This window comes from Telopea speciosissima, chromosome 8 (assembly GCF_018873765.1).
Source record: "Telopea speciosissima isolate NSW1024214 ecotype Mountain lineage chromosome 8, Tspe_v1, whole genome shotgun sequence".
Lineage (NCBI taxonomy): Eukaryota > Viridiplantae > Streptophyta > Magnoliopsida > Proteales > Proteaceae > Telopea > Telopea speciosissima.
In genome coordinates, this window is record NC_057923.1 from 27122530 (window position 1) to 27134705 (window position 12176).

Consider the following 12176-nt stretch of genomic DNA (forward strand, 5'->3'; position numbering starts at 1 on the left):
AGGAGAACCACAATCTTCTCCCAGTTTATGATTCTGCTCAATGGGAGAATTTGCTGTTTGCAGCCTAACATCCCTGTCTCTGTCAACAAATCAAGAACAAACTTTCGTTGACATATGTTGATTCCTTTCTTGGTCCTTGATACTTCAATTCCTAAGAAGCACCTCAAGGGGCCCAGATCTTTGATCTCAAACTGCTGTGCCAGGTAGTTTTTCAGTTTACCTATCTCAGTTATATCATCCCCTGTAACCACAATATCATCAACATAGACAATGAGGGTTATGATGGTACCATTGCCCCGCTTGGTAAAGAGAGTGTGATCAGCTTGACTTTGGGAATACCCATTCTTCAGAATAACCTGTCGGAAGCGCTCAAACCATACCTTTGGTAACTGTTTGAGACCATATAGTGCCTTCTTGAGGAGGCACACTTTCCCTTCAGCTGAAGGCATTTTGAAGCCTGGAAGGGTTTGCATGTATACTTCTTCTTCCAAGTCACCATAAAGAAAAGCATTCTTCACATCTAACTGATATAATGGCCAATCATTATTGGCAGCCAAAGATAAGAGGACTCTTATAGAATTGTGATTTTTAGTCCTTTCCATCAATAATTCTACCCTTGCCTGCTACAGTCCAAGGTCACCAGTGTCAACAGTTGTCGGTACTGCAACACTTAATATCAAAATTTTAAATTAGCCCGGATTTTTTAGCACGGTTATAACAATTACGATTTTCTTTTCCTTAAAGTTCTTAGAGAAATCGAGGCACTAGAAAAATAGAACTTTTGTCTTGATTAGAAGTTGTATTTTATTCTATCACATTTCATTGAGTCGTAGACTCTAGCATGCCTGCACTCTCTATCACATATCACCCATTATGGCTGGTTGATCAGACGGTAGACCGATTGCTTGAGCGATAGGAAAGAGAGCCAAACAAAAAATAAGCACATTTTAGAGATGATTATCTCAAAACCATTTTTTTACCTACGTGATTTTGTATGGTATAGGGTGTTCTTTCATCTCCCATTGCAACTTTCATGTCACATCTTCCAAAAAAAAAAAATCTATGGTACTTGAATTGCTAACGAGCCAAAAAATCTTTTCAGAAATAGTGTATGCCAAATAAAACATATAGTGTAGATAATGGTCTCCTTTCTTCCAAAACTCTGATGTCAAATGATGTAACCTCTGATTAGGCTGCACAAACTCAGATCGGGAGAGAATAGCAATTACAAGAGTGAAATCACAAATCTGGGCAGTTTGCCACTGTTGCAATAGATAATGATAACATTAAGTATATAACTCAGTTTGAGGTTCTTCTAGTTGGAGATGAAAGCACACATATGAATAAAATTATTATTCATTGCATTTGCTAAAATAGAAATAAAAAATGGTGATATGGGGCCTTAGAGTTGAGGTCATTGCATAGGTCCGAATCTGAAAAACTATAGAATGAGTTTCCAAACTTGGTGTGCATAAAAAATGGGGGGTGTTATGAACTTGGATTTGGGTTAGAAATTATGAAATGAAGATGTTAAGAATATTAGAAATTAAGAGGGAAGGATAGAGAATAGGGGAGGATGAGAATAACTCCAAGAAAGTACTCTTGTAGGTCCTTCGGTGGATTTAGACTTACCAACTCTTCAAGGTTGACAGAGGCAATACTTCGAGGTCACCGGAGATTTCTTCAATTCTTTAAGATTGAAGGCTAAATTCAACTTGATTTCAGGTGGAGGAACTCAACTTGGTTCACAAGAGCGGTACTCTTCTAGGTTCTTTGGTGGATTTAGACTTACTAACTCTTCAAGGTTGACAGAGGCAACACTTCGAGGCTACCGGAGATTTCTTTAATTCTTCAAGATTGAAGGCTGAATTCAACTTGGTTTCAGGTGGAGGAACTCAACTTGGTTCACAAGAGTCCTTGAAGTAACAATGGAGAATTTCATTCGACAACAGGATGCCTTACAAGCAACAAAGACAGAGCTTCGATAGATAAATAAAGAAAATCCTAAAAGTGAGTGCAACATCTCAACCTTTGATCTTAATGTTGTACCAATGGTTGAGATTAAAGAAGAAAAAAAACCCAAAAGATAGCATAGGGGGCTGCACTTTGTCATGGATGCTTCAAGCTTTTACAGTTTTCAAAGAAGACTCTTAGGCTAATGGAACTTTTTAGTCTTCAAGGAAGAATCTTGAAAGAAGTAGTTGAATGAGCTTGGACCAAGAGAATCTTTAGGAGAAGGGTTGCCACATTGTCTTCCACTATGGCAGTTGAAACAATCACCAAGTGACCATGCTTTGAGGCTGGACCTGGTCCTTGGGTCTTAGTGCATGGCATGGTTTATCCTTGGACCATGTTTTGGGGTTTGGCCTCATAGGCTTGATGGGTTTTCATGCGGGCTAATCTCCTTAGGGACTTATGATTAATATTTGGATGTACTTGGGATGCATCATTCACCCCTTCTTCAAAAGAATTTGTCCCCAAATTCTTGTTCCACCGAATAAGTATTCGAGCTCTACCAAGATTGAATGGAAACTTAAGAATTACACCATAAATGAGATAACCTGCAATAATAGGATTAGCAGTATTAAAGGAAACTCTTGTGTTAGGAATGGTGACACTTTATTTCAGCCCATTATTTGTTTGCGTTGAATGGTAAATATTGACAAAGCAAGTGCCCACCATTGAGTCCTTAATTGTTTGGACTAACATTTGATGAGATGACAATGAAAGCATGTCCAATAACCAATCAATTACATACTAAATGTGTTATTCTAATGCTTTTTGTCATCGATGCTCCAAACAAAGTTGATAATTAGATTGTCACTCCATGTCTATACCAAGATGATTTCAGCCGAAGATTATACAAAGTGAACAAGCTTTGTAAGTTCAAATGATGATGAGATGGGGTGATGTCATCTAAGTGGAGAATTGGTTCCACTTCACATGGGTCTTGAAGAATATCATCACTTACCTCATATTGTGTTGAATTTTTCAAGGACAACTTACGGCTTTTCTTTTCTTCATGAGAGAATTTTAATTTTATTGGCATGATACAAGAATCATGAGGTGCTTACAAATCAAATTCTGATTTAGTAAGTTGAATTACCATATGCATTGAGTTCATCCTTTAAGTTCTCATCAAACACCAGTAGTACACTTGAATCGAATGAGACATAATTATTCAGATTTAGTATTGCCGGTGTATAATAAAATGGACAGATTTTCGGGTATACTTTTGAAGAAAAATCTAATTTGTTACCTTCTTCATCTTGGTACTCATCATATATTGGACTAAAGCTCCAATCAACTTGTTTTTCGGCATTAGAATCAACTTGTTCATCGGGACTATCATCCATTAATTTATCACCATTTGAAGACACATAAGAGGCCTCCTTTGAAGGTGGGGTGTTGTTTAACGACTCACATATAATATCATTCTCATCTATGACATCTTTCAAAGTTAAAGATAAAACGTCTTTTAGCAAGGAGATTCTAAAGGGTTCCTTTGAAGGTGCAACAAAAAGTTTCTTGCCCATGTAAATAAATGAGTATGTATTATTTTTACCATCATGGATTGTCTCTCTTTGTTGCTGCCAAGGGTAGCTAAGAATCAAATAATATGCTTCCATTGGAAGCACATCACACCACACATCCTCAAAGTATGGAGAAGCAATAGAGAAAAACATCAAGCACATTTTAGAGTCGATTACCTATAAATATTTTTTAACAATATGATATTATTTGGTGTAGGGTGTTCTTTCATCTCCCATTGCAACTTTTGTGTCACCTCTTCCGAAAAAGAATTCCTATGGCAACTATAGTTGATAATGAGCTGACAAATCTTACCAGAAATAGTACACGCTGAATAAAATATATTGTGTAACCAATGGTCTCCTCTCCTCCAAAGCTCTGATTCAAAATGATGTAACCTATGATTAGGTTGTACAAACTTGGATCGGGAGATAATAGCAATTACAAGAGTGAAATCTTAAATCTGATCAGATTGACACTATTTCAGTAAAATAATGATAATTTTCAGTGTATGATTCGGTTTGAGGTGATTCTAGTTGGAGATGAAGGCTAACAGATAGGCATAAAAAATTTTCCTTTGAATTGTCTGAAATTAGGTAAAAGAGGGTGATATAGGGTCGTAAAATTGAGTTCACTGCATAAGTTCGAATCTGGGAAACTATAGAATGAGTTCTCAAACTTGGTGTGCAGTATAAAAATAAAAATGGGATGTTATGAACTTGGATTTTGGTTGAAAATGATGAAATAAAAATGATAAAAATATAAAAAATTAAGAGGGAATGATAGAGGATATGTGAGGATGAGAATAACTCCACGAAAGTACTCTTCTAGGTCTTTTGATGGATTTAGACATACCAACTCTTCAAGGTTGATGGAGGCAACACTTCGAGGCCACCGAAGATTTCATCAATTCTTCAAGATTGAAGGTTAAAACTCAATTTGGTTTCAAGTTGAGAAACTGAACTTTGTTCACAAGAGTACTTGAAGCAACAATGGAGAATTTCATTCAACAATAGGATGCTTTACAAGTAACATAGATAGACCTTTTATTGGCAAATAAAGAAAACCCTAAAAGTGAATGCAACATCTCAATCCTTGATCTTCATGATGTACCAATGGTTGAGATTAAAATAAGAAAAGAAAGCCCAAAAGCTAAAATAGGGGGTTGCACTTTGTCATAATGGAACTTTGTAGTGTTTAAAGAAGACTCTTGGAAGAAGCAGTTGAATGAGCTTGGACCAAGAGAATCTTTGGGAGAAGGGTTGCCATATCATCCTCCACTATGGGTGTCATGCCCCCATCCCCATGTTGATATTTTGCCTTACATAGGGGGTGACTGGGACAACACACATCATCCCAATACCTACCAGGATCACAGATACAATGTCCTGAGCCACAGTCCACCCTGTCATCACATTATGATAACAGAAAGGAATGTACCAAAATGGAATAAAACGTTTCAATTACAAAGTTAGTGGAAGCGAAATTTAATTAAATCATGTGATATTATAGAGCATCGATTCTCTAATGATAACACATAGTACAATTTCAATATTTGTAACCATTCAATCTCTCCTTATAAATAAACATATAGTTTGTACATGATTGTGGAATGAATACAGAAATTAAATAATAAATAATTGCCACAAGGACACCATTCTTAGGTGTACATCTACATCCAAGTCACAGCCACCGGCTCCACTTGATTCGCATCCAACGGTGCTCATCAAGAATAGTACCTCTTGCATATAAACTAAAAAGGGGTTGCGCAACGGGGTTAGCTACACTAGCTAGTGAGAGAGCAAAGGGGAATGCACAAACATACACATAATCAATATCAAACAGAATGATGCATGCTAATATTAGATTCATTTTTCACCAAGTACACAAATTCTATAAGTCAAGTGTATGCTACTGTGATAACTTGGGAGACACTGAGGGGTCACATAACTTATCGCCCCAGGTAATCTCAATTATCATAAGGGAGCCTACGCTGGTAGAAACCATCCGATCACCCAATGGCAGACCCCGATAGCCATCACTACCCCTGTCCTGGCCTCTCCCACCTCTACAGACCATAGGTGCTTAGACTATCCAACACATAAACCCCTGTTGGCAAGGGTTGTAGCATAAGGGAGCAAGCATCCTAGCCACAAATATACTATATACAAATTCTATCGTCCCGAGAGGTATTTCGGGTGCACCAACATCCCATTCCATCTAGTACTCGGGTACCAGCACGGCACGGCACATACAAATTAGGATGACACATAGCAGTTTTTATAATTAAATAAATTAGAGTTCTAGTACCGGCACATCCGACACCGTAGCCCGATACAATGGTGAGAATATTATCACATTCGTAACAGTTCACATTTGAGATAAGTAATGCAATGTGCACAATGCTTATAATTATATAATAGCATGCTTAAAATTGCTTATTATATATATTCAAACCCAACAAAGTCACCCCAGAACCCACTCACCTAACTCAGGTGTCACCCGGCGTGGTTGAGATGAATCTCACCAGTGCACCAGCTATTCATCGGGTTAGGTAGCCTAAACATACAAAAGCAATCATTAAAGTATATATAGAAGGGTCCCACGCTAGGCCCCCAAGGTTAAAATCAAGTTTCAACCAAGACAGCACGAGCGGACTCATGGGCGGATGTAACAGGGTGAGTCCGCCCCTGACTCTGTTCAAGCCAAAAGGTAAAAACAGAGGGAGCGGATCCATGGATAGAACATCTTACTTGGATCCGATCATGCATCCGTTCGATTTCTGATACACACCTAAGAGCAAGCAGATCCACGGGCGGATGAAATAACTTACTTCACCCTTACATCCGTTCGATCTCTGAGAAATGTCCGAGAGTGAACTGACCCACGGACGGATGCAACAGATTGAATCCGCTCCTTCATCCGTTCAGGTCAAATCACAGGGATTATACTGGGCAGACTAACGGACGGTACCACGATTGGTGGATCCGATCGTGCATCCGTTCAAAATCCTCTCCGAGATTTCAAAGGGCTTCTTCTCCAGCTTGAAGCTTGGAGCACCCTAGCACTTCAGGATCATGGAGGGCGTTGTCTAAGCCTCCCTATGGTCACTAGACCTAGGCTCACCTTATGGATCCAAGATCACACAAGGATTGGTCTCAAATTGGTCCAAGGATAAGGTTTCAAGGTTCAAAACCACGCTCAACAGCAATGGCTGCAAATGTAGCACTTAGAAACCATTTCTAGAACTAGGTCAGTACCATTAGAGCTCAAATCAAGGATCGAGCATCACCTAGAGTCCCAAATGGAACCCTAAGTTAGCTCAAGCTCAAAGAATCTACAAAAATAGAAATGGAAAGAGAAATGCCAAGGCTTTAGGTCATACCTTGGGGAGAGGAGCTCCTTTTCCTCCCTCCCTTCCTTTCCATCTCTTCTCCTTCACCTTCTTCTTCTCCCTTTGTCCGGACAACAAGAGGAGGAGATGTGGGGCAGCCAGCCATCTTGGCATGGCCTCCATCTTCTTCCCTTCCCCTCCTATTCCTCTCCTACTTCACCTTCTTCTTCTTCCTTCCTCCTCCTCCTTCTCATGTCTCTTCTCCCCCATGGTTTGCTTGGGGGGGGGGGGGGAGAGGTAAGGGAATAAAGGAGTTCTCTTATCTTTTAAGGGTTAAAGGGGTAGAAAGGCCTTAGGTCATGTTTGTTTAGGTATCCCCCAAACACAAATTAGTCTTTTGGGTTTAATTAGGTCTTAGGGCTTGTTTGGTCCATGTCTTAACCCATTAGGTCCATTTAGTTAATTAGGACATGTTTGGGTTAGTCCTAAGTCCTATTTGTCCACTAAGGCTTGTTTGGTTTAGGTTAGGGTATAAAACCCATTAATTCTTTAAGTTAGGCCTTATGGGTCCACTTTCATGGCCCCTTTAACCAATTAATGGTAAGGGTGGGGGTCCATATGGTCCAAGGGTCTAATTAGGGTGTTCGGGACACGGGGATGTGGGTCCCACAGGAAAATAAACCAAAAGGCCAGGTAACAGCACGGGCGGATCCTCGAGCGGATTTAGTTAGAGTGAGTCCGTTCATAACTCTGGTGCTGCTGTCAGGGCCCAAACTTCAAGGAAAGTTGCAAGGTTTTGACCTGTACTTCCAGGACTTTTAGGGGACACTTGTAATAAAATATTAGGCTCAAGGCCATTAATGTTGACCATTGCCACCATGGCATTACCCTTTGGTAAGGTCTAAATTGCCCTGGGGTATAAGGGTATATTTCGAGTGCGGGTGTAACATCCCCCCAGCCTTATTAAAATTTTGTCCTCAAAATTTGAGGCAACCAAGGTCTCAAGGGGTGGGGGTTGTTAAATAACAACACCTTTGGTCACCCACAACTTAGACTAAGTTAGGGTTCAGTCAAGGTAGGGTAGTGCTTACTCAGCACGACAAGTAAGGTTTTACAATTTCTTTTTTTTTTCTTCTAGGTTCACATTACCACAGGGGGTGTGGTTCACAATAACCCTAGGCCCCATTGAGTTAAGGGTTGGTGGTTATAACATTCCAGTGGGTAACATAAGGCTTTACACACTAAACTAAGCCACAAGGAACAGAAAGTTCCCTAGATCTTCCAGATCAGGTGATACCACTCTGGCCTTCACTACTCTGGTCATTCTTGGGTTACAGGACTTAACCTATCCAGTCCCCAACATAGGGTTTACATTTTGAATGCTTTCACTTTGGGTCATCTCATTACCTAATCCAACTTTAGAATGATTTGGAATATTGATGGAATCTCCTATTGTTCACTCTCGTACGGAGGGAACGCATTTGGTGACCCATTACTCCATTCATATCTGTTGTTGGTGAAGGTCTTGTTACATCCTTCAGTTTAAGCTTTCACAACCTTATACACCTACTACTCAGTCATTCCATAGGAAAGTCCATATTAGTTCTCTTTTGAGAACCAACAGTCTTCTAATAGTTTCAGTCTAAGTCAATTTCCTTTAAGTAGGTTCCAAATACTAACCTATTCGGTTATTATTAAATTCATTTACCCATTAATCTAAGAACAGCTTGATCAAGGTCGGGGCTCAGCCTAGCTTAACATAGTAAGGTTAAGGTAAGGTCACATTTGTAGTGCTAGAGAAATTAGTCTAGCCACACACTAGGGTTTAAGGGATATATATTTACCCTATTTACTTTTACTTCCAAATCACACATATACACAAGTATATGTTTAATGATTACATTCATATTCCTATGGACATATCTGTCACCCAGGTCAATCAATAGGATCAAGAAGTTCTTAGACACGGTATACTAAGTCATTTTGGAAGTCAAATCATGACTTAGGATTCCCTCTATGAGTCTAAATAAGGTTTGGATGAACCAAGTAAAGTTCAAATAGAGTCGTCACTAGTCTATGAGCTGTCATGAATGACCTCCACACACACGTGGTTTCTATTGATCACTCAAGCTAAGCTATTTAAAACCAGCCTATTAGCTCTCTTACTGATCATCTAACCACGGGTTCGGATTCTATACACCCTTTTAAGGGTTTCTACACCACCAAGGTTTAGGCTTCCTATCCATAAGTTTGGTCCTTTAAATTCATGGGGTTTAAGGATCTTCATCCTCAAGGGTTACTCTCCTCCTTTTATGTAAGAGGGGAGCCACAACGGGTACCAAAGCCTAACGTCTCTTACCGGGTTGGCCAAATGGTACAGGCTCTAACCTTTCCATTTCAAAGCACCAAACTAGATCTAAGTGATCTCCACGAATGGGTCACACCATAAGGGTGTCCAATCTAGGGTATAGGCACACAATCAACACATATGGGTGTGGTCAAAAGGTCTCCAAAATCTGGGCTCAAAATCCTAAAATAAATCGGGTGGTCTCAATACTCTGGGTCCGTCCGTGGCCCCTCCGTAAGATAGGCAGAGTGGACTAACGGGCGGATGTAAAATGTGAATCCGTTCGTTTGTTTGATCTAAGAAGATTCAATGGCCGAGAGGATTTGAGTCGAATGGATCCATGGATGGACTCATGGATGTGGATCCATTCGTTGATCCGTACAGTTTTAAGAATGAAAATTTCAAATTTTGTGCGGGGTGGATTTACGAGCGGAGTCACGATAAGGGGATCCATTCGTTCGTCCGTTCCCAAAATTTTAACAAAACAAAGCCGCAAGTTTTAAAACTCACTTTTGGCTCCAAAGAGGGGAAAACATAATCGTAAGAGGAGAGGCTCTACCAAGGTTTTCGTTCAAGCTTTGAAGCACTCCCTTGGGTGATTTTTGGTGATTTTAAGCCTCAAGGTTCAATCCTCACTTGATCAAGGTATGGCTTTCTTCCCATTCTCCTTTCTTTTCTCTTTTCCTTTCCATTTGTAGGGTTTTTGGCTTGTGTCTCTTCATCTTCCCTTTTCCCTTTTCTTGGATTTGGGATGAACATCTTAGGTTTATGATCATACTTTGGTTTTGATGGTGTTTCTATCAAACCCTGCCCCTGGCTGACTGGAATTTTGATTGAAGGAAAGGAACCCCGGATCAGGCAACCAAGCTCACTGTGGAGCATCACCCCAGTGACTTGGATTGATGAAGAAACCCTGTGTGGATCATCCTACATGCCTATCAGTAGGTGGACAGTAGACCCCTGTAGATGTACAGCCCATTGCCTGATATATGGTTTGAATCCCAGGTAATCTCTCTCCTCCTTATAATGGTGGGACCCACCTCTATAAAAGTGTGTAAAATCTCCTATGGGGCATGTGGGGACAATACCCTGACCAAGGGTCAAACCCCTATGCAAGCCCATTGAATTTTAGCTTGCTGGAATTCTCTGGACGATGGCACTGGGCGATGCAGTAAGGCCCAGTGACATTGCCCAGTGAGTGAAACAATACATTTTTAATAATTTTTAATTATAGGGACCACCCAATATGAACATGGGCACCCTCCATGGATAGAGGGAAGTCTGAGGGACCACCTCATACCCTTGGTTCACTGTGGACCCCACCAGTGTGCCCAGAATCAGTCAAAATTAGTTTAAAAACTGATTTTCAAAAGAGGCCTTCCCAAGCAAACAAGCCTCAATGAGGGCTGGGCCTATAAATAGGAAGGTCTTGGGCTCATTTAGAGCCCTTGGCAGTTCTGAAATCCATGGGAGAGAAGAGAGGGAAGAAAGGAGAAAAAGGAGAAGAAGGAGAAGGAAGGGGGAGGTACTACCACCCATCACAGCTGGAACCGAGCCCTCTCTCAGCCATCTTAGGTATAAACATGTATGCCTATACCTACTGTCCTCATCTCTTCTCTGTGTTTGATGTATTTTTGCTCCCTGGGCAGCCCTGAACAGCTAGGGTTTGCCCAGAACAGCTCCAGATCTGCCATGCAAGCTGTGTGCATGGAAGATCTGTGATCTAGGTATAATTTCAGTGCGCTGATATGCTGTTTATGGGAACCAAAACTAACTGTGCACAGCTGCATTGCCAGATTGCCCTGTTGCTCTATGATTTGGAACCCTGGGTGTAAGCTAGGGCTGCATAGACCTAACCCTAGGTAATCACAGCCATGAAACCCTGTTTTGCATCCATTTCTAGCTTTGCATGTGGTTGGAATTGAATTCTAAGATTGAGAAAAACCCTATGATACTATTCACTGGGTTGTCTAGGTAGCCATTGGTAGCCTGATGGTGAGCCCAGTGGGGGATCCATTAGGATCAAATTGAAGGTCATCCCAGGGGCTACCTAACCCCCCTGACATGCAGAGGATCAAGTCTGACCTCAGCCCTGTGGGCCCAACCTTGGGAACTCAGCCCAAATGTCGATTGCAGCCTTTGGGCGATGCACTAGGCAATGCAGACATCGCCCAAAGCCATTGCCCAGTGAATGGAAAATGGGCAGAATTGCTGATCTGGCTTTGGGGACCTCACCCATTGACCAAGTGGCACTGTGGGAGGAGGGAAAATGACCTGAATGCCCTTTCCCATCTCTGTCCTTTGTGGGAGAGTATTTTGGAACCCTAATGGGCCCCGTAGATGAAGGAAACCCTGCTGTGCTTGGTCCTGCAGCATAGGCAAGCTATGGACAGCACTGTGGACCTGATCTAACCTAGGGTCAGGTATAACTATTGAAAATGACCATATTACCCTTGTGCCACTGACACTGGATAATTTACTGGGACATGGGTCTAAGACCCAGTGTAAGGCCCAATGATCCCAAATGAGTACCAATCAAGCATCGGGTCAACCCAGTAAGCTTAGATTAACCCTAGGAGTACCAGTGATAGGCTGAAAACTTAATATGACAACTTTTGATTTATATCTAGGAATTGGTCCCGCGCTCGAGGTCAACAACCAGACTGTTGTTGGAACTGAGTTTGCAACCGAGTATTTAGAACCAAACTCAGGTGACTGAATAATACTATCATATGTGCATGTGTAATTATGATGTTATGCCGGCTAATAAGAATTGAATTATATGTGTTGTGTTATTTACTTCTGTTCAAATTACTCAAATCACCGCATATTGACTGTCTGTTGATCAACACTGTGAATTCTTATATGATGATTGTGATTGTTAGACTAGATGTCGTAGTCGGCTTGGAAATGAGGCCTGTGGTAGCCCGTAGAATGGGATGCAGTTGACACCACCCGACTTAT